This window comes from Ovis canadensis, chromosome 3 (assembly GCF_042477335.2).
Source record: "Ovis canadensis isolate MfBH-ARS-UI-01 breed Bighorn chromosome 3, ARS-UI_OviCan_v2, whole genome shotgun sequence".
In the NCBI taxonomy this organism is placed as follows: Eukaryota; Metazoa; Chordata; class Mammalia; order Artiodactyla; family Bovidae; genus Ovis; species Ovis canadensis.
In genome coordinates this window covers 131,931,419-131,955,686 of record NC_091247.1, presented here as the reverse complement: position 1 = coordinate 131,955,686, position 24,268 = coordinate 131,931,419, and the positions used below count along the sequence as shown (strand labels likewise).

At 39.3% G+C, this 24,268-nt stretch overlaps 1 long non-coding RNA gene across 2 annotated transcripts in view; it reads right to left on the bottom strand.

The window, feature by feature from the left end:
* Window positions 1–283: 283 nt before the first annotated feature.
* LOC138437245 (uncharacterized) overlaps window positions 284–24,268 on the bottom strand; it is a 37,591-nt gene continuing 13,606 nt past the window's right edge. For both annotated transcript variants that reach the window (XR_011255840.1, XR_011255839.1), the window contains 2 exons: window positions 8,697–8,811; window positions 284–1,219 (listed from right to left, as the gene is read on the bottom strand). This is a non-coding gene — a long non-coding RNA (uncharacterized lncRNA). The remainder of the gene's footprint in view (window positions 1,220–8,696; window positions 8,812–24,268) is intronic.

Below are 24,268 nucleotides of genomic sequence, written 5' to 3'. Positions count from 1 at the left end.
CACTAGAGTTGATTCCATGTCCATTGTCTCCTGACCTTGACTCAGTTCTGACTTCTGCTACTTCCTTGGCAACCTGTCCTCTCCAGAAGGGACATGGCTATCAGAGGAGCCCAAAAGAGGCTGGCACCTGACCCAGGCTCTTGGCAAATGCATTTTCTGCTGGCCCACCACACTGGTGCCCAAAGAAGCATCTTGGGAGGAGAATGAGGTGGCATTCACAAATGTAAATGTAAGATATGTGAGTTTGGCAGGCCTTATGCTTCTAAAACACAGACTTCTGTGATAGAATTAGATAAAGTTTTATTTCAAACTTGCATAACTCAGCATTATGCCATGTAAGTCTTCATGCTTTTAATATCCTGCTAAATTTCACCGTCCAAAAAAATCAACAGATGCTGAAGAAAATTACATTTATGTAAAAGAGCTTCTAATTCAATATGAAAATAATAAAAGAATGAAGATCTACTCAGGCAACTCAAAAAAATCTGGGCAGAAGCTTGAAGTCCAGGAACTTCACCCAGAGCATACTAGCCATAACAGTGACCACATAATACTGCCGCAGCCCTCCCCCACACAGACACCTCTTCCCCAGCAGCACTCACTGTCTGCAAAGCATTCGTATTCACCCCTTTCCAGTGATTTAAGTATGCGTGGAGCTCTTCCCATCATGGCCCCAACTTTGATTTTTATCCACTCTCAGAAATTACATTTGAGAAAAAATATTTCAAAAACATAGCTATTCCACTGCCAGCCATCTTACAAATCAATGCCATTGGACGCAAAGCAAACTTGTAGAGTATTCATGTCTGTATGGGTTTTGATACATAGCAGAGCACTCCAAACTCAGTGTTTAGAACAACCACAGTCATCATTTTTTCCCTAAAGATACTGTGAGTTGATTGCCTCAGCTAAGCGGTTCCTCCACTGCACATGCTGTCAGCTGGGGCTGCACTCCAGGGACTGGCCTGGGCGGGAATCCAAGATGGCTCCCTCACACGCCGCTGGAGGCTCAGCTGGGGTCTGTGACTGAGCACCTGGGTTCTCCTCCACAAGATCTCTTCATGTTTCTTGGGCTTCTTACAGAGTTCCAAGAGGCATCATTACACAGCATGACTTCCACCACATTGTGTCACCAAAATATATCAAGATGAACTCAATTCAAGGAGAAAGAGAAAAGGCTCTCTCTTCGTGATCCATCACAGTACCAAATTCACCATATCTATAGAGGAGAAATAAATCAAAGTTTTTATTGTTGGGGCACTAATTCCATTGTTTACAAAGCCCCTTCCCTCAGTAGATTCAATCCCACTAGAGACCAGAGGACCTGACTCCCTGCCTTTGGATGGGGTCGCACAGAGTTGGACACTGCTGAAGCGACCTAGCAAGGCAGGAAAAGATCGAGAACTTCTCAGATGCTCGGGTTGGATTCTAACTTCAAGGTGGCCTAGGGCGCCTTGGGACTATTTAAAGGTCAGGGGGCTATGTAGGTTTGAAAAATACCTGTGGTTTATAACCCTACTGGGGATTTACCTTGAACTATATAAATGTCAAAATAACCTTAATAATTTTCCAACAGATTCTTCCAAATGAAAGAATAGTGGGTCACTTAGGTATAGTTCTTAAGAAAGAGAGGATTACACTGATGTCTCCATCAAAGGGTTAAAGTTAAACATAATTTCTAAACCCACCACTCTTCGATATTGCTCTTATATTTTACTGGAATAATGTCTAGAGAGGACAAGACTGTGGGCTCAGCTCCCATGAGAGAGGTCAATCTTTGCTTTCACTATACCGCTAAGGCAAACTGGCTATAGTGTGAACCTGCACCTTGATTTACCCATAGATCTGAAAGGAAGAGTGCAAATCAGTGTAACCCCTTCCTTGACCCTGAGAACACCTCAAACCATGGGGCCTTTCCTTGAATACCACTTAACTTCTTCCTACTTCTCTTTATCCTAACCTCCCTTCCACATTAAAAATAAGGAAAGGAATTAATCATTACTGACCGCTTATTACATGTCACCCTGTACTACAATTTTTTTTCTTTTCTTTTTTATTAAACTAATATTGTGTCATTCAATCATTATCATACAGGATTTTGCACACTACCATCATTTAATAAATAGTTCTCATTCGACTTGCTGAGATAAGTTATGAGCCTGGTGACCAACCATGACGTTAACAATGTTTCACTGAATGAAAAATCTTACACACTTTTAGGGACAGCCTCCCTTGGTTCTCAAGTAAAGAAGCTGCATATCCTTGCCAAGCCTAGAGGTATATTATTTTTGGCTAATATTAGCACAGTATATGATATTAATTTACAAAATGTGGTAATAAAACCCTGAAGAAATAGAAGACATTTTCATAATTGTGCTTAAACCTACATGAGATATTTCATCATGAAATATCTGAACAAAATGCCATTCAACCATGATTTGGAGTTGTTGCTTATTGCAAGCATTTTACAAGCTAATTTTGGATGAATCTACTACTTTAGCAAATTTGCAGTTCTCAAAAATAGGAATTCCATCCAGAATGGAATGGCAATTTTCCCTCGGGGCATGAATGATCATTCTTATTTTGCTGAAATATTTCAATATGCTGAATTTAATCAAAGTGGTTTTAATTATCCCCTTCCTCTGCCCCCACTTCCAGTTCTGCCTTCACCCCTAAATCCCAGATTGTCTTTAGCTGAGTTTAATATTCACACATTTTTTTTCTTCAGTTACTGCCAATTTAGTCTACCCTTGAGTTTCTGAGCAGTTGAGAAGGATTTTCAAATTAGGATGAATTATCTTTAGAAATCAAAAGACATTTTAATGATAGGACAACTTACCTGGCCTTTGGAAAATGAGATTATATTAAAGAAATCTACTGATCAAGAAGACAGAATGCAAGCATTCAAAGTGTATTTATCACCAATATCAGGATGTAAGTCAAGATAACATGTGAAGAGAGAAAAGGATGAAGAAAATACCAAATTATAGAAAGACTTGTTAGAGATCATCACAAAAACAAGAAATTTGAACCTAATTCTATCTTGGATAAAGCATCAACATTATTTGCTTACTTGAATCAAGATATTCTTCATAAAGAATTCTGTTGTGTCACTTTGGTGTTTAACAGTATCCTGTCCTCTAAACTAAACCATATATTCTGATTAATATGGATTTTATTTGCTAGGTTTATTATGTATTATTCTTAGGTGATTGTCAACTGCATGAAGATATTTAATTTACCTCAAATATATGGATATTTTCTAAACAAAAAATATTGCACATGGTGTGTGTATGTGTGTGCATGTGTGTGTGTGTGTGTATTTATAGTACATCTGAGCTTCTCAGGTGGCGCTAGTTGTAAAGAACCCACCTTCCAATGCAGCAGATGTAAGAGACACAGGTTCGATCCCTGGGTCAGGAAGATCCCCTCCATGGTGGCATGGCATGGTGGCATGGCAACCCACTCCAGTATTCTTGCCTGGAGAATCCCATGAACAGAGGAGCCTGGCAGGCTACAGTCCATGGGGTTGCAAAGAGTCGGACATGACTGAAGCGACTTAGCACATAGTATATTTCCTGGTGAAGAGTTTGTTTGAGGGTTCTGTCTCTGTTAAGGGTCTTCCAGCTTTTAATTCAGTATTCTAAATATTCCAGAAAAGTTATCCATCTATCCACTCTTTCTATTCTGTGTCTACAAAAGGCGCTGAATGTCACACCCTGTAACAAGGGGGAACCATCAAATAAGTGACAGAATCGCTATTCAAAGTTGTCTTGCCTCCCGGAATCTGACTTCTCCTGTCATATACTGACATGGGTACCTGTCCTGCCACCTGACCGGTGGTATTCAAATCAGTTAACTTTCCAAGTCCCTTTGCAGAATAGTGTACTTTGAACCCAGCCTATACAAACCACACATGTGAGTCTACTAAATTTTCAATCAGTTCAGATCAATCACTCAGTCCTGTCCAGCTCTTTTTAAACGCCATGGACTGCAGCATGCCAGGCCTCCCTGTCCATCACCAACTCACGGAGTTTACTCAAACTCATGTCCATTGAGTCGGTGATGCCATCCAACCATCTCATCTTCTGTTGTCCTCTTCTCCTCCTGCCTTCAATCTTTCCCAGCATCAAGGTCTTTTCAAATGAGTCAGCTCTTCACATCAGGTGGCCAAAGTATTGGAGTTACAGCTTCAGCATCAGTCCTTCCAATGAATATTCAGGACTGATTTCCTTTAGGATCTCCTTGCAGTCCAAGGGACTCTCAAGAGTCCTCTCCAACACCACAGTTCAAAAACATCAGTTCTTCAGTGCTCAGCTTTCTTTATAGTCTAACTCTCACATCCATAGATGACTACTGGAAAAACCATAGCCTTGTCTAGACAGACCTTGATTGGCAAAATAATGCCTCTGCTTTTTAATATGCAGTCTAGGTTGGTCATAACTTTTCTTTCAAGGAGTAAGCGTCTTTTAATTTCATGGCTGCAGTCACCATCTACAGTGATTTTGGAGCCCCAAAAAATAAAGTCTGACACTGTTTCCCCATCTATTTGCCATGAAGTGATGGGACTAGATGCCATGATCTTTGTTTTCTGAATGTTGAGTTTTAAGCCAACTTTTTCACTCTCCTCTTTTGCTTTCATCAAAAGGCTCTTTAGTTCTTCACTTTCTGCCATAGAGTGGTGTCATCTGCATATCTGAGGTTACTGATATTTCTCCTGGAAGTCGTGATTCCAACTTGTGCTTCATCCAGCCCAGCGTTTCTCATGATGTACTCTGCATATAATTTAAATAAGCAGAGTAACAATACACAGCCTTGACATACTCTTTTCCCTATTTGGAACCAGTCTGCTGTTCCATGTCCAGTTCTAACTGTTGCTTCCTGACCGGCATACAGCTATCTCAAGAGGCAGGTCAGGTGGTCTGGTAATCCCATCTCTTTCTGTTTGTGGTGATCCACACAGTGAAAGGCAGAAGTAGATGTTTTACTGGAACTCTCTTGCTTTTCTGATGATCCAATGACTCTTTGCCATTTGATCTCTGGTTCCTCTGCTTTTTCTAAATCCAGCTTGAACATCTGGAAGTTCATGCTTCACATATTGTTGAAGCCTGGCTTGGAGAATTTTGAGCATTACTTTATTAGTATGTGAGATGAGTGTAATTGTGCAGTAGTTTGAGCATTCTTTGGCATTGCCTTTCTTTGGGGATTGGAATAAAAACTGACCTTGTCCAGTCCTGTGGCCACTGCTGAGTTTTCCAAATTTGCTGGTATATTGAGTGCAGCACTTTCACAGCATCATCTTTGAGGATTGAAATAGGTCAACTGAAATTCCATCACCTCCATTAGCTTTGTTCGTAGTGATACTTCCTAAGGCCCACTTGACTTCACATTCCAGGATGTCTGGCTCTAGGTGAGTGATCACCCCATCATGATTATCTGGGTCATGAATATCTTTTTTGTATAGTTCTTCTGTGTATTCTTGCCACCTCTTCTTAATATCTTCTGCTTCTCTTAGGTCCATACAATTGCTGTCCTTTACTGAGCCCATGTTCAAATGAAATGTTTCCTTAGTATCCCTAATTTTCTTGAAGAGATCTCTAAGTCTTTCCCATTCTATTGTTTTCCTCTATTTCTCTGCATTGATCGCTGAGGAAGGCTTTCTTTTCTCTCCTTGCTATTCTTTGAAACTGCATTCAAATGGATATATCTTTCCTTTTCTCCTTTGCCTTTCATGTCTTTTCTATTCACAGTTCTTTGTAAGGTTTCCTCAGACAACCATTTTGGTTTTTTTGTATTTCTTTTCCTTGGGGATGGTCTTGATCCCTGTCTCCTGTACAATGTCATGAACCTCCATCTATAGTTCATCAGACACTCTGTCTATCAGATCCAGTCCCTTAAATCTATTTCTCACTTCCACTGTATAATTGGAAGGGATTTGATTTAGGTCATACCTGAATGGTGCAGATGACACCCCCCTTATGGCAGAAAGTGAAGAGGAGCTAAAAAGCCTCTTGATGAAAGTGAAAGAGGAGAGCGAAAAAGTTGGCTTGAAGCTCAACATTCAGAAAACGAAGATCATGGCATCTGGTCCCATCACATCATGGGAAATAGATGGGGAAACAGTAGAAACAGTGTCAAACTTTTATTTTGGGGGGCTCCAAAATCACTGCAAATGGTGACTGCAGCCATGAAATTAAAAGACACTTACTCCTTGGAAGAAAAGTTATGACCAACCTAGATAGTATATTCAAAAGCAGAGGCATTACTTTGCCAACTAAGGTCCATCTAGTCAAGGCTATGGTTTTTCCTGTGGTCATGTATGGATGGGAGAGTTGGACTGTGAAGAAGGCTGAGTGCTGAAGAATTGATGCTTTTGAACTGTGGTGTTGGAGAAGACTCTTGAGAGTCCCTTGGACTGCAAGGAGATCCAACCAGTCCATTCTGAAGGAGATCAACCCTGGGATTTCTTTGGAAGGAATGATGCTAAAGCTAAAACTCCAGTACTTTGGCCACCCCATGCAAAGAGTTGACTCATTGGAAAAGACTCTGATGCTGGGAGGGATTGGGGGCAGGAGGAGAAGGGGACAACAGAGGATGAGATAGCTGGATGGCATCACGGACTTGATGGATGTGAGTCTGAGTGAACTGCGGGAGATGGTGATGGACAGGGAGGCCTGGCGTTCTGCAATTCATGGGGTCGCAAAGAGTTGGACACAACTGAGCGACTGAACTGAACTGAACTGAACTGAATGGTCTAGTGGTTTTCCCTACTCTTCAATTTAAATCTGAATTTGGCAATAAGGAGCTCACGGTCTTTACCACAGTCAGATCCTGGTGTTGTTTTACTGTATAGAGCTTCTGCGTTTTTGGCTGCAAAGAATATAATCAATCTGATTTTGGTGTAGACCATCTGGTGATGTCTATGTATAGAGTCTTCTCTTGTGTTGTTGGAAGAGAGTATTTGCTATGACCAGTGCGCTCCTTTGGCAAAACTCTCTTAGACTTTGCCCTGCTTCATTCTTCATTCCAAGGCCAAATTTGCCTGTTACTGCAGGTGTTTCTTGACTCCCTACTTTTGCATTCCAGTCCCCTATAATGAAAAGGATATCTTTTTTGGGTGTTAGTTCTAGGTCTTGTAGGTATTCATAGAACCATTCAACTTCAGCTTCTTCAGCCTTACTGGTCAGGGCATAAAGTTGGATTACTGTGATATTGAATGGTTTGCCTTGAAACTAACAGAGATCATTCTGTCATTTTTGAGACTGCATCCAAGTACTGCATTTTGGACTCTTTTTTTGACTATGATGGCTACTCCATTTCTTCTAAGGTGTTCTTGCCCACAGTAGTAGATATAATGGTCATGTGAGTAAAATTCACCCATTCCAGTCCATTTTAGTTCATTGATTCCTAAAATGTCAACATTCACTCTTGCCATCTCCTGTTTGACCGCTTCCAATTTGCCTTGATTCATGGACCTAACATTCCAGGTTCCTATGCAATATTGCTCTTTACAGCATCGGACCTTGCTTCCATCACCAATCATATCAACAACTGGGTGTTGTTTTTGCTTTCTCTCCATCTCTTCATTCTTTCTGGAGTTATTTCTCCACTCTTCTCCAGTAGCATATTGTGCACCTACTAACCTGGGGAGTTCAATTTTCAGTGTCCTCTCTGTTTGCCTTTTCGTACTGTTCATGGGGTTCTCAAGGAAAGAATACTGAAGTGGTTTGCCATTCCCTTCTCCAGTGGACCACATTTTTTCAGAACTCTCCACCATGACCCGTCCATCTTGGGTGGCCCTACACAGCATGGCTCACAGTTTCATTGACTTAGGCAAGGCTGTGGTCCATGTGATTAGATCTTCATTACCTCCACCTATAGTTTAAGTGAAGTGAGTGAAGTTGCTCAGTCGTGTCCGACTCTTTGCAATGCCATGGACTGCAAGAATACTGGAGTGGGTTGCCATTTCCTTCTCCAGGGGATCTTCCCAACCTAGGAATTGAACCCGGGTCTCCCACATTGTTTGGAGACACTTTACCAGTCTGAGCTAACAAAGAGGCCTGTAGTTTGGCCCTAGGTAAATAGCAGGGAGGGAACACAAGTCCATCCATCAACAGAAAACTGGATTAAAGATTTACCGAGCAGGGCCCCACCCATCAAAAGAGGCAGTTTCCCCCTCAGTCCTCTCCCATCAGCAAGCTTCCAAAAGCCTCTTATCAGCAGGCAGACAGACTCAAAACCATAATCACAGAAATTTGCAATGGTATGTTATAATACAATATCTTGCAATGGTGAAACAATGTTCAAGGTAGTGCTTAATAAGTGTTTTCAGTCCTCGAAGTTGAATCTTATTTCTGAGAGTTCAGAATTGAAATCCATCATCTAAGAATTATGGGGGACTTCATAGATGTCTACACAGTAACTACAACTCAGTCCTTGACGCCTCCTAAAAATAGGTATTCAGGTGCCAGGAGTAGATCATATAGGCATTCTGTGATGACTCTAACCAGGCCAAAGAATGCCTACATTTGTCCTCAATCTATTTTTAGAAATCAATTGCTCACAACTTATGGATCTGCCAGTGAACTCTGTTAAACAGATGTTGCTTTATTTCTCTATTTTGACAAATATGTCAAGTACCATGTGCTAGCTACCAGAGAGATTACATAGAAGTAATAAGAAATAGATTAGCTTACCTTTAGCTTGGTGTTCAAAATGAATCAACTTCTCAGAGCATCCCATTTACTACATTCTTCATATCACATTGCCACTACTTCGTGGCAAATTTGTGGTCAAGATTTAAAGGCAGCCCTAGAGAAGATTTATGAGCTCACATGAAAATGAGTCCATTACCATGTCTATAACCAATTTTTCTCCAATATCTGTCCCTATAATGTACAATGGAACCCTGTAGACAATCTCTTCTGCTCTCTTACCTCTGCCCTTGTTAATTTACCATGTACAGACATTTCATTTGTATAACAGGCTGAAAAGATGTATGGTTTTATGAATGGCTGCCACATTTCTTCTCAGCAGAGTTCTACTGTGTTTCAGCAGGCAGAGCGGCTCTCTTTTACTGACGGGGTCAAAATAGGCACATCACCAGAGAGGTGAAATATCTGTGGTACAAGCTTTAGACTAATCTCATTTTTAATCAGTTACCATACTCCAAGGGGAAGATAGTCTCCAAAGCCAGCTCACACTCCAGTAGGATATCTACCTGTCCCATAAAAAGCTCCCCGATGATGATCTAAAGAGGCTTTATAAACAGATCCCCAGGTCCCCAGAAAAACAATATGAAATCATCTATACAAGATACTAGGTTACGACAACAAAACAAAAGATAGTACAAAAAAAAAAAAAAGTATTCTCCAGTGCTTTCTAATGTTTGACTGGAAATCATAAATGACCACTATTTTTGATAGTTAGTAGACTTGGATTTCCATATCCTAACAGAAACAAATCTCTTAGTTATGTTCATACACTGAAAGAGTTAGTGCAAAAGATGGTGTTTTCCTGAAATCTTATATATCACCAGTAAGGCTAAAATCAGATATCTTCTCATTCCCTCTCTTCAATTGTATTGAGGATTGCAAAAACATTTAAGCTGCAGATAAAAGAGAATAGATAAGTATTTTGCAGCATAAAAATAAACTGCCTAGTAAGTATGATCTCATAAGTAGTCTAAAATTTCTATAAGCTGGTATATGTGTTACATGTGGTTCAAAGACAGTCCTTCATTTTCCCCAATCTGGTTTTAACCTGCTGTTCAAAGGCCATAAACTCTCAAAGGGAAGTCCTCTGTAATTTTATATGAAATTTGATGACTTAGAGGCCCATGGCAGGAATTATGGAGAGAGAGTTTTCTCAACTCTAAAGCTCTGATAGAGACTAAAGCTCATTATCTGAATCTTTGACTAGTTCATTTTACAAAGCCACAAAAGAGCAAAAGCTTTCTTAACTCCTTCAGTTTCATTCTTTGGGTAATGTATTCTATTCACATTCCTAGAAATGTATGTTAGAGGCAACTAGACAGAGGGGAAGAAAGGTTAAGTATGCCCAGAATATTGGAAGGACCTATAGTAGGAAATCAGAAGTTAGAAGACTGGCCTAGTTTTTCTTGAAGACAATCCTTCAAGCTTTCCCAGGAAATAAAAAGGCTTCTAGTGAGAAGAAACAATAGACCTGAACAGCAGGAGTGTTTGGGACAGGAGCCAGAGAGCAAGAGTCACTAACAGAGAGCGGTAATTTGGAATGAATTGCTGTTTTGTGTTGTGAAGCACCAGGACACAGCTGGTGTACTGGCTAACCTGAGGATTTGTAGTGACTGCATTGAAATGGTAATGAAGTTTTTATTTTATGATTGCAGATGTTTGTGGATTATTGTTATTAAGCTTATTAGTGTAACAGTACAAATATGAGATTTTTATTTACTTGGTCTCTTATTTATGGGAGCTTTGTTAAAGTCTTCTTACCCGAAGTCAAGAAAACAAAAGCCATGCAGTAACCATAATGTGCTGAACCCACAGGCAGGCCTTGCCACGTGTGCGGGTGCACTCAGCCTAGGATTCTGCTACATGGGAGACAAATCTCGATGTTCCCATTGTAGTTGTGCCCTGGGTCATGTTGTCAAGTAATCTGCTCATAGGTAAAGCAATCAACCATTATATTAACCGTGGTTACTATCACTAATTCTGGAGTTGAATTCCCTAGTCTTACTCTGCCATTGGAAAGTGTGTAACATTAGGCACTTAACTAACTTCCACATGCCTCAGTTTCCTCCTCTGCAAAGTTAGGTTTAAAAAAAACTTACCTTTTTCATTAAGTCATTGTGAGGATTAAATGACATTATATGAATAGAGCATTTATCAATTAATAACTATTTATCAATTAGCAGTTTTTCCCAGGAGTCATGTACGGATGTAAGAGTTGGACCCTAAAGAAGGCTGAGCACTGAAGAATTGATACTTTCAAACTGTGGTGCTGGAGAAGACTCTTTAGAGTCTTTTGGACAGCAAGGAGATCAAACCAGTCAATCCTAAAGAAGATCAGTCCTGAATATTCACTGGAAGAACTGATGCTGAAGCTGAAGCTCCAGAACTTTAGCCACCTGATTTGAAGAACTGACTCATTAGAAAAGACCCTGATGCTGGGAAAGATTGAGGGCAGGAGGAGAAGGGGACAACAGAAGATAAGATAGTTGGATGGAACCACCAACTCAATGGGCATGAGTTTGAGCAAGCTCCAGGAGATAGTGAAGGACAGGGAAGCCTGGTGTGCTGCCATCCGTGGGGTCATAAAGAGTCAGACACAACTTCATGACTGAAAAACAAATTAGATGTTCCCAAAAAGATATTTTGATATAGAAGAACACATAAACCTTTTATTCAAAAGCTTTAAGACAGACAATTGTGTTGTAAACTGTATTATGTTTCAGAGTGATCTGTTTCATTAAACAGTTCAAAGAAGTTACACATATGATGCTAATATGGATAACTAGCTTTCAAGCAATATAATAAATAATATTTAGTTGTTAGGTTTTTGTTAGGCATACTAAGATCTCTTTTGATGATTCAGAAACTGTTAAAGAGTCTTCAAATTTCTCAAGATATTGTCATCGGAGAACGTTGAACAGTGTCGTGGAATAGATTGAACAGTGTTCGTGGTTCCAGCTATAAAAATTCCAGGTGGTTTGCCTTCATTATAGTTCTCTTCCTACCTAACTGTAAAGACACAGTAAATGTATAGGAAAAATAATGAGCATCTCCAAGGAATTCAGTTTCTAACTTGCTGGAATAATTTCCTTAGGTTAGAAATATCAAAATCCCTCAAAATATCCCATATGTAAAAATAGTCATTACCATTATGCACTTCAAAATTAAAATGATTACTAGTTGACCAATTAAAGAGAAGCTTCTTTCATATTGACTATTCAGCAATTCCTACCAGTGTCGAGATATGATGTTTATGATTTAGAGCCAATTTGAGACACTAATGAAGAATCCTGTGATTCACAGTTGAATATATCTGCAAGTCTAGTCATAAACTTACAGCAAATTTGTCAACTAATGAAAGTTTTCAAATGGGCATATCTTCTGTACTTTTCTTTTTTTAACAATGTAATTAAAAAAGGTTCATGGTTGGAGATTATAGAGTAATATAAGAATAATAGCTTAAGATATTTTCAAGGTTCCACTTTAAATACTGTAGTATGTAGTTATTAAATTGTTGCCTCCCTGATAGCTCACTGGTTAAGATTTCACCTGCAATGCAGGAGATGAGGGAGACACAGGTTTGATCCCTGGGTCAGGAAGATCCCCTGGAGGAGAGAATGGCAACTCACTCCAGTATTCTTGCCTGAAAAAATCCCATCAGAGGCCCCTGGCAGGCTACAGTCCATGGGATCACAAAGAATTGGGCTCGACTGAACACACACACAACAACAACAAATTATTACTGTAATGTGTTGATAACCTACTTCTTTAAACCAAGGTGTTTCCAAATGATGTTGGAAGCAATAAGAAAACACTGCATAGATTATTAAGCACTATTTTGGGAATGTGAGAATGGTAGGGAATTGGTAAGCAATTGCTGAGTTCTCAAGCACATTCATTCCCCTGAGGGACAGCTTCCATTAGGAACTGTCATAGTATCAGCATGCACCAATACCATAGGCTGTCATCAAGAAGATTTTTATGCAAAAACAAGGTCTTCAGAAATTATATTTTATATCTCATAATTATAAATTTAATTGCTTATGGTATAAATACTTCTCAATTAAAAAATAATTCACTTAAGTTCTATTCTCTATGACGAATTGTTCCAAAGTGGAATGTGTAACTTTAGGTGTTGGAGAAGACTCTTGAGAGTCCCTTGGACTGCAAGGAGATCCAACCAGTCCATTCTAAAGGAGATCAGTCCTGGGTGTTCTTTGGAAGGAATGATGCTAAAGCTGAAACTCCAGTACTTTGGCCACCTCATGTGAAGAGTTGACTCATTGGAAAAGACTCTGATGCTGGGAGGGATTGGGGCAGGAGGAGAAAGGGAAGACAGAGGATGAGATGGCTGGATGGCATCACCAACTCGATGATGGACAGGGAGGCCTGGCGTGCTGCAATTCATGGGGTCACAAAGAGTCGGACACAACTGAGCGACTGAACTGAATTGAACTGAACCTGGAGCTGCACAGAGAAAGACTTTGTGAGAACAAAGCTAACCCAGAGAAAAGCTGAGCCAAGGGATGGAAAGAGAGAGACACTGGTGACATCATTTGAGGCCTCCAGATTCACCCATGTCTGTGATTCAACCTTGGTTCTATGGGCCAATGGTTCCCAGTATGGCTTATGCCTATTGAAGCTGGACCTCTGTAGCTTAAAAACTAAGAGTATCCTGACTAATACAAGGGTCAAAACTTTTTGGAAGATGCTTCAGATATATCCATTTCCAGCAGATTCACAATGTGCACAGATGTATTGAAAGATATGAGAAAACCTGGTATAAAGAAACTCATTTATCTTTGTTAACCTACTGTTTCTAAACCCGGCTGTCAGTAGAACCCTTTTTTACCCAACAGAATATCTCTTGTGGCTCAGCTGGTAAAGAATCTGCCTGCAGTGCAGGAGACCTGGGTTTGATTCCTGGGTTTGGAAGATCCCCTGGAGAAGGGAAAGGCTACCCACTCCAGTATTCTGGCCTGGAGAATTCCATAGACTGTATAGTCCATGGGGTTACAAAGAGTGAGACACAACTGAGTGACTTTCACACTTTACTCTGAATTCCACTGAGCACATTTTGGAAGATGATGCTCTCCTAGGGCAAAGAGGAGAGAGAGTTGTCAAGACTGTATAGGGACTACTTTGTTTGACCTCAGCAGTACTCCAGAGATGCATTGAAAAGAAATCCACTAAGTGAAATAGCCTCTTCGTAGATGAGCAAGTCTCAGTGGGTGGCACCAGGGTGGAGATATGGAGACTTCCATCATCTCTTTAAATGGCACGTCATGAGGTACTGACTGTAACTGCTGGTCCTTCCTCTGCCATTTCCCAATATTTTGGTTGTTTTTCCTGACTTCTTTCCACTCCAGAATGAAGTGGAAATGAACCTGTAAGATGAAGTCATGCTAGGCCATTTGGAACTTCTTTATTTAAAGTGGCAATGATACTCATTTTTCAGGTTCCCATCACAGTTCCCAACCCTGCACTTGCCAGCTTCAACTTCTGAAATGAGTCTCAGCTCTCTTAACTTCTGCCAGGTAATAACCATCTTTTCCACAACCCCATTCAAATCTGAAGCCCTGAGAATCAGAAGAGCTGATGGTGTAAGTTTTCCAGTTCAAGTACAGGAGAAAACAAGTGTCTCAGCTTGAAAATAGAATATTCTCCAGTACCCTCCCTCTTGTTCTACTCAGGCCTCTGAGGAATTGGACAAAACCCATTCACATTGAGGAACACAGTCTGCTTTGCTCAGTCTATTGACTCAAGCTAATCTCATTCCGAAACCCTCACAGACATACCTAGAATAATGTTTAACCAAATACCTGAACATGACTCAAGGCAAATTGGAAGTGGTCAAACAGGAGATGGCAATAGTGAACGTTGACATTTTAGGAATCAATGAACTAAAATGGACTGGAATGGGTGGATTTTACTCACATGACCATTATATCTACTACTGTGGGCAAGAACACCTTAGAAGAAATGGAGTAACCATCATGGTCAACAAAAGAGTCCAAAATGCAGTACTTGGATGCAGTCTCAAAAATGACAGAATGATCTCTGTTGGTTTCTAAGGCAAACCATTCAATATCACAGTAATCCAACTCTATGCCCTGACCAGTAAGGCTGAAGAAACTGAAGTTGAATGGTTCTATGAAGACCTTTAAGACCTTCTAGAACTAATACCCAGAAAAGATGTCTTTTTCACTATAGGGGACTGGAATGCAAAAGTTGGAAGTCAAGAAACACCTGGAATAATAGGCAAATTTGTCCTTGGAGTACAGAATGAAGCAGGGTAAGGTTTTGCCAAAGGAATGCACTGGTCATAGCAAACACCCTCTTCCAACAACACAAGAGAAGACTCTACACATAGACATCACCAGATGGTCAACACCGAAATCAGATTGATTACATTCTTTGCAGCCAAAGATGGAGAAGTTCTACACAGTCAGCAAAAACAAGATCAGGAGCTGACTATAGCTCAGATCATGAACTCCTTATTGCCAAATTCAGACTTAAATTGAAGAAAGTAGGGAAAACCACTAGACCATTCAGGTATGACCTAAATGAAATCCCTTCCAATTATACAGTGGAAGAGACAGATTCAAGGGATTAGATCTGATAGAGTGTCTGAAGAACTATGGAGGGAGGTTTGTGACATTGTACAGGAAGCAGGGATAAAGACCATCCCCAAGGAAAAGAAATGCAAAAAGGCAAAACGGTTGTCTGAGGAGGCCTTACAAATGGCTGTGAATAGAAAAGAAGGGAAAGGCAAAGGGGAAAAGGAAAGATATATCCATTTGAATGCAGAGTTCCAAAAGAATAGCAAGGAGAGATAAGAAAGCCTTCCTCAGTGATCAATGTAAAGAAATAAAGGAAAACAATAGAATGGGAAAGACTAGAGATCTCTTCAAGAAAATTAGAGATACCAAGGGAATATTTCATGCAAAGATAGGCTCAATAAAGAACAGAAATTGTATGGCTCTAACAGAACCAGAAGAGTTGGCAAGAATCCACAGAAGAACTATACAAAAAAAGATCTTCATGATCCAGATAATCATGATGGGGTGATCCTTCACCTAGAGCCAGATATCCTGGAATGCGAAGTCAAGTGAACCTTAGGAAGCATCACTATGAACAAAGCTAGTGGAGGTGATGGAATTCCAGTTGAGCTATTTCAAATCCTGAAAGATGATGCTGTAATAGTGCTGCCCTCAATATGCCAGCAAATATGGAAAACTCAGCAGAGGCCACAGGACTGGAAAAAGTCAATTTTCATTCCAATCCCAAAGAGAGGCAATGCCAAAGAATGCTCGAACTACGGCACAATTGCACTCATCTCTCATCCTAGTAAAGTAATGCTCAAAATTCTCCAAGCCAGGCTTCAACAGTACATGAACCATGAACTTCCAGATGTTCAAGCTGGATTTAGAAAAGACAGAGGAACCAGAGATCAAATGGCCAACATGGGTTGGATCATTGAAAAGGCAAGAGGGTTCCAGAAAAACATCTACTTCTGCATTATTGACTACGGCAAAGCCTTTGACTGTGTGGATCACAACACACTGTGGAAAATTCTTAAAGATGAGAATACCAGACCACCTGACCTGCCTCTTGAGAAGTCTGTATGCCAATCAGGAAGCAACAGTTAGAACTAGTCATGGAACAACAGACTGGTTTCAAATGGAAAGGAATATGTCAAGGCTGTATGTTGTCACCCTGCTATTTAACTTATATGCAGAGTACATCTTGATAAACCCTGGGCTGGATGAAGCACAAGCTGGAATCACAATTTCCGGGGGAAATATCAGTAACCTCAGATATGCAGATGACACCACCCTTATGGCAGAAAGTGAAGAAGAATTAAAGAGCCTCTTAATGAAAGTGAAAGAGGAGAGTGAAAAAGTTGGCTTAAAGCTCAACATTCAAAAAACAAAGATCATGGCATCTGGTCCCATCACTTCATGGGAAATAGATGGGGAAACAGTGGAAACAGTGTCCGACTGTTTTTGGGCTCCAAAATCACTGCGGATGGTGATTGTAGCCATGAAATTAAAAGACGCTTATTCCTTGCAGGCAAAGCTATGACCAACCTAGACAGCTGGTTAAAAAGCAGAAACATTACTTTACCAGCAAAGGTCTGTCTAGTCAAGGCTATGGATTTTCCACCTTGCAATGCATGGGTTGCAGGTTCAATCCCTTGTCAGGGAACTAAAATCCCACATGCCGCAGAGTGACTAAGCCCACACAAGGCAACTAGAAAATCTATGCACTGCAATAAAAGGTCCCACATGATGCATCAAAGATCTGCATGCCACAGCTGAGTCCCAAAGCAGCCAAATAAATAAATTTTTTTAATTTTATTAAAGTAAAAATCATAATCACAGGATCTTCAGATACTTTTATGAAATTTGTAATGTCCCTGTCCCACATCCCTATTCAACATAATCAGCACTAAATATATGACTCTCGAATTTTAAAATGATTTATAATTTACTTAGTACTTGTACTTTTTCAAGCTAAAGAAACTTCAATAATTTCTTATTTGTTTGCATCCTGAGAGTAAGAATAAGAACACTAGATATTTGTATAATCTAAATTTGAGAACTCTTCAATAATTCCCCATTCAATTTATTTTATCTTTAGATGAAAGGTAAATCAGTGTTAAGTGTTTTAATCAGCTGTTCAAAAAGGCATCATATGACTCCTCTTCTGAGTGACATAGAAAATAAATATTTGGCTGACATTTATAGTCCTGAAGATTGTTATTTAAGAGCCTTATGCAGTTCATTCTCTGGGTTTTCAATACATTCTTGCTGCCTGATTGATTTTGAAGGGTATAAATGTTCTCTTACTGGTGAGAAATTCTACAATTTGTTGTCATGAAATTTGTGTTCTGCTTTTTATTCCCTTTCTTTTTTTTTTCTGAAAAGCCTCCTTATATTTGCTAGTACCAGCAATAGAAACAACACAGAAGTTCAGGTCTGGAAATATGAGTCCTTAAGAGGCACATAAAAAAAGTATTACCCAATGGCAGGTGGTGTGAGTGTATGATACAGAGTCAAAATTAATGAAACAATACTGGTCAAAAGTTCCTAAAACTTGGAGAATCTAGGGTATATAGCTCCTAATGAATAACTGTATTCTTGTGATAACAGTCATCTGAATGATTTTTACTAATCTATGATTTATGGATTGTAGTGAAATGTCAGAAGATGATTAGCACTTCCTTAGGCTCAATTAAAAAATCCAATTTGAAGTATCAGTAAAGACACAAGTCTTACTCAAAAGTGGCAGTTATTCATGGGCTTTGTTAGACTCTGGGTGGTTTTTTAAGACATAAACATCTTGGTAGATGTTGCAGGAGATCTCTGTTTCTAAGCAAGGTTTCCGCATTGTTGATCCTTGGCTTTATCTCTTCTAATCCAAGAACCAGTTTACTTTCTTTTTTCCTCCTCTCTCCCTTCTCCCTTCCCTTCCCCCACTCCCCCGCCTGTCATCTCTCACACTCCTCCTCTCCTCTCCCCAAGAATTTCTTGTCTCTACATCTGTGTCTCTTTTGCTGTCTCGCATATAGGGTTATCATTACCATCTTTCTAAATTCCATATATAAGACTTTTGGACTCTGTGCGAGAGGGAGAGGGTGGGATGATTTGGGAGAATGGCATTGAAACATGTATACTATCATGTAAGAAACGAATCGCTAGTCTAGGTTCGATACAGGATACAGGATGCTTGGGGCTGGTGCACTGGGATGACCCAGAGAGATGATATGGGGAGGGTGGTGGGAGGGGGGTTCAGGGTTGGGAACTCATGTACACCCGTGGTGGATTCATGTCAATATATGGCAAAACCAACACAGTATTGTAAAGTAAAAAAATAAAATTTAAATTAAAAAAAAAAGAATTTCATGTCTCCACAGTAGATCCTTGTTGAATCTTAAAGATACAATGATGAATACTATAGTATCCCTAAATTTAAGATGCTTATAGAATGTCATAAAAAAGAGATGGAATTCAGAGTGTAAATCACTGATTACTTAGGCAGATTAAAGCAGGTTATAAAATTTATCAGAATGGAAAAAAGTTCAGCAAGTTTCAGTGATAGGAAAAAGTAAAGAAATTTATTCTAAAGTTGAAATTATATATGTTCAAATAAATTGAGGCTGATCAATGTCAATCACTTATTGAAACTGCTCAATTTCTAAGGCTTGACTATTTTATAATGGGAGAAAATCATAAAGCACACATTCATAATACCCAAATCCTGATATACATTATATTTGACCATCAGAAATACTTTATTATTTAAAATATAGCAAAGAATTTTACTACTACTTTGAGTGTGTAACCATATTTGAGTAACATTCATTTTTTAAAACTAAAATGCATACTGATTCTTGTATGAATTTATAACTATGTTTTTATTATATATTCAAGAAATCTTTTTTCTCATGGTTAATTTCTTTAACAAATATTTATTGACTATCTCCTATCTGCCAAGCACTGTGTCTGCAATAAAATTAATAAAAAGACATGGTCTCAGTCCTCATAAGACTTGAATACTGGTAAATAGTCTCAAATAGTGTAATATAAATCATTGGCAAAATAGAGTTCCCTTCAGAAAAAATGCATTTTATAACAAACTTGGCTAAAATGCAAATATCCCAGTAAATAGGGCATGACTGCCTCTGGTGTTTTAGAACCGCAGTTCTGAAACCACAAAACACAGGCTTAAAGTGAAATGGACTCAGTTCAAATTCAGCTCTGAACCTTCTTGAATCTCTGACTCCATCTTTAGAAACAGAATAATAATCTCAACTTCACAGGCCTATTATGAAAATTATATGGTGGGTGTACAAGGATGATCTGACACCCAAAAAGTGGTAGCTCAAGATACAGCTGCTACTTCTGTTTGTGTTTTGTTTTGTAACCAAACCAGAAGATTGAATTGAGGTCAAATAAAACCTCAGTGCTTGCAAAGTGGTATGCCCTGGTATATTTGTGTACTTATGATTGACTGAGGGATAGCTGGATTTTTTTTTAATTTAAATACTCTTGTTTGTTAAGTCTTTCTAAGCTATAAGAACCATTATTCTTTAATACATTCAGTATAGTCTGAGAATAATGTGGTATTTTCACACATAAGAAACTCTGGATCCTAAATTAAAGGATGCTGGATTAGTAATACTTGAACCTATGACTTTCGATGTGTTTGTGTGTGTGTAACAGTGTGTGTGTATAAGGGGGTGTGTGTGTTTGAGGACCTTTCAGTGCCTCTGTGCCTGGATCATTATGATGAATTAATGGATTAGTAACGAAAATGTTGATACAGCAAGAGTCAAGCTGAAAGTGAATTCTCAGGAACATTCTCTGATATCTGTAATTGCTTTTAGAACAAATAGGAAGTGTTCCATGCATCTGTTGATGATGGTAGAATCCCTTATTTTACTTCTTCCCATTCATCAAAAACGTCATAATCAATTACAAATTGTGAGTTCCTATAGTCCAGTTGAGATTCTTCTAACTGACACAAATTAACAACTTGCTCCTCTCCTTCCCAAATCATTTGACTTGCATCACCAAATGTCTGATGAGGATATTTAGATGTTTGTTACTTCTGATAGTGGTAAAAGGATCACTCAAAATTAGAATTTAGGAGTGTCTCATTCACTTGAAAAGAAATGTAGTCTTAAAGCATTTAAAATTAAATTATTTGGAAATCACCCAGAAAAGACTAATAAGTGGTAACTTTTTCATTAGTTTCTGCTACAGAATTTACTATTTTTTGTATATATGCTCACATATTCCTTTCTCTTTATTCCAATAAAATGTGTTAATTGTAACAAAGTTAATCAACTGTAAAATTGATCAAACTAAAATTTCTAAAATGAAACTTTACCTATTCTTTCTACAAAAAAAAAAAAACGGTAACAAATCTTTAAAATCACATATAAGAACCAATTTCAAACATAGGATTTCTTTTTCCATTACATTTCCTAGTCAGAGCAGCCACATGTCATTATTGATTCATTTTTATAAGACGCACATTTCACAGATGTTCATAGACTCTTTTGTCCTTAAACGGCTTTATCAAAAGATGTATTACATGTAAATCTGTATCATTAAAAAAATCTTTTACTTTCTTGACCTGATCTTTTCCCACCCTCACTTCCTTCATAAAGAAATTTTTAAGGAGAAAGGGTCACAGGAAATAGTTGTGGGGGCATCTCAAAAAAATAAAAAAGCAGTTCATCTAGCCACTGATGGTTGCTTATTTAGCATATAGGTGACCAGACTCTATCTGGACATCTATCTCTTACCACTGTCTAACACTTAGAATGATTTCAAGGGAGTACCTCATAGATGAGAGCTGTTATTTGTCTCTGAGGAGCTCATCCTATTTGACAGGGCTTTTATTTTTTTTTTAATCACTCCTGCAAAAGAAAGCACAAATGCAATATCTCTGTTTTAAAAGGCTGGGAGTCAGGAGGGGGTGTGAAAGCACACGAAGAGGCCAGGTCAAAGACCATGCTTACACGCTCAGCCCTGGCACTATGATGTGTTTTGTGTCTGTGTGTATATGTAGTCAGATGTCCATTTCTGTCTTTGCATCTCTGTTGCAGGATTCCACTGTTCTGTGCCTCTCGACCTGATTTCTTTTAGTCACTTCACCAAGCAATTCTTGTAAAGCTAATGTCCCCTTCTCTTGCCTTGTACTTCTGAGGTGTTCTTTACCAGTCTATCTTGTACAAGCCATGGATTTCTTCCTTGTCCTGAATCTTGGATTCTGCTTCACTAAAATATGGCAGACTTGGGTGAACAGATTTGGTCTGATTGTTCAAAATGCCCTGGCGGGCGTGGCAGCTTGACGGTAACTTCAAGAGGGTAGTGAGAGGGGAGACGTCTGATGAAGAATGCAAAGATGCCCTAGACGTGTGGCAGTAGCTTTTATATACACTCTGACAAGAACCATCTAGTTTCTACCATGACCAAGGCAAAGGCTAAAGGGATGATACTGCCCCCTCATCAGCTACACAGTCAACAGACCCTTACTGAGCACCACTGACCAGATACTGTGCAGAACCATATGCATGCATGTCTGCTAAGTCACTTTGGCCACGTCCGATTTTTTGCAACCCTATGGACTATAGACCACCAGGCTCCTCTGTCCAAGGGATTCTCCAGGCAAGAATCCTGGAGTGGGTTGGCATGTCCTCCTCCAGGCTGAACTGTATACTGAATGCAAAAACAAAAGAGGCCATGTTCTACCTTCTTGAATTTGAAATGCTGCTCAGCAGAAGAGGTAAGCATGCAAACATACCCAGTTGTAAAGGGATATATGTTATAGTAAACTATAAGTTTCTTAAATGGTTATGAGAGTATAGCTGTTGCTGCTGCTGCTAAGTCACTTCAGTCGTGTCTGACTCTGTGCAACCCCATAGATGGCAGCCCACCAGGCTCCTCTGTCCCTGGGATTCTTCAGGTAAGAACACTGGAGTGGGTTGCCATTTCCTTCTCCAATGCATGAAAGTGAAAAGTGAAAGTGAAGTCACTCAGTTGTGTCCGACTCTTCGAAACCCCATGGACTGTAGCCTACCAGGCTCCTCTGTCCATGGGATTTTCCAGGCAAGAGTACTGGAGTGGGGTGCCATTGCCTTCTCCGATGAGAGTATAGAGAATCGAGTAATCCCATTCATTCATATATGTGATTTACTCTCCTTCTCCCCGTTTTGGGCTGCCTGAAGGTATTGTCTAATCGAATGTCATCTGTGTAAAATTTCAGTTCATGGAGGGCAGCAAGAAGAGTCATAAAATATCATTTTCTCTGGATCATTCCTTTCCACTCAATAAAGCCCCCTCATTTGAAGGGCCCCTTGCCCTGTTGCCTGACGGCTAGTGTTTCCCAAATCTGGAAACTCTCACTAGAACACTAGCACTTGTGGGCAGACTGAACCAGAAGCGTCACAACCTTTTCAACGAACACTCTGACAAGTCTTAATTCTGGGGAGGAGATAGAGCTCTGGGTATCATTGACAAGATAAAGCACTAGCTCTGCGGGGGGGCAGGGTTTGTGGGTTGGTAGTTCCCATCTATGAGTAGTCATTTAAGTGAAAAGACAGTTTTGATTTATTAGAAAGAAAAGTGACTGGCAAAGTTTACCAAGAATGTATTAGCATAAAATAACAACCCTCAATTTATAAGTGATGTATCTGAAAAGTGACAGATGGGTAATCCTGACTTGGTCAGCAATACTTGAGTAATCAAAAGCTGGCAGATATTCTGAAATACCCACTCGTGGATGGCAGGAGATTTAAGCATCTCTCAATGTTCTGGGAGCATGTTCACTCAGATTAGTGCATCTGTCAAACTGGTTGGCAACATGCCAAAGTCAGAAAGGATTGATACCAATAACGCACTGGGAACTAAGATGGTTTTGTTTTGGTTTTTTATAGTGCATAGATACCAATTTGGTATTATGCAACCAGTAAGACATGAAAGGAAAAGAGAATTTTATCAGCCAAAGGAAAGAGAATTTCATCAGCTCTTGCATATTGTGGTACCAAGATTGATGCTGGATAACTTTAATTTCATTTCTTTTCCAAAGAAGCTTTCCATTCTTCAGAGGCAAGATTTTTACTCTTTTGGCTGATTTTCTAATTCTGAAAGTTCACAAAAGATTTGAAATCACATTATCTGCAGAAGGACCCAGAGAAGACTAGGAAAATTTTTTCTCGTAAAAAGTTTAGTAAGTAGTCAATTTGAGGGAAGATAAATTAGTGAGCCATTATGGAAAACAGTATGAAGTTTTCTCAAAAACCTAACAATAGAACTACCATGAAGTGAAAAAAGTAAAAGTGTTAGTCGCTCAGTTGTGTCTGACTCTTTGCAACTCTGTGGACTGTAGCCTACCAGACTCCTCTGTCCATGGAATTCTTCCAGGCAACAATACTGAAGTTGGTAGTCATTCCCTTCTCCAGGACATCTTCCCAACCCCAGGACTGAACCTGGGTCTCGTGCATTGCAAGCAGAATCTTTACCATCTGAGCCACCAAGGAAGCCTAAGAACTATCATATGACCTAGCAATTCCACTCTTGGGTACATATCTGGAAAAAAAAAAAAAAAAACACTAATTTGAAAAGATATATGGGCCCCAATGTTCACAGAGTGTTATTTACAGTTGCCAGAATATAGAAGCAACCTCAGTGTCTGTCAACAGATGAATGGATAGAAACGATGTGGTATATATATTCAATGGAATACTACCCAGCTCTCTCTCTCTCTGTCTATATATATATATGTATATATATAATGAAATTTCATTATTTGCAATGAATTTGAAGGGTATTATGCTAAGTGAAATAAGTCAGGCAAAGAAAAATACTGTATGATATCACTTAATGTGGAATCTAAAAGCTACAACAAATTAGTATATAGCAAAAAAGCAGACTCACAGATATAGTGAGCAAGCTAGTGATTACTAGTTGGAAGAGGGAAGGGGGGTGGGCAAGTTAGGAGTAGGAGATTAAGAGGTAAAAACTACTAGGTATAGA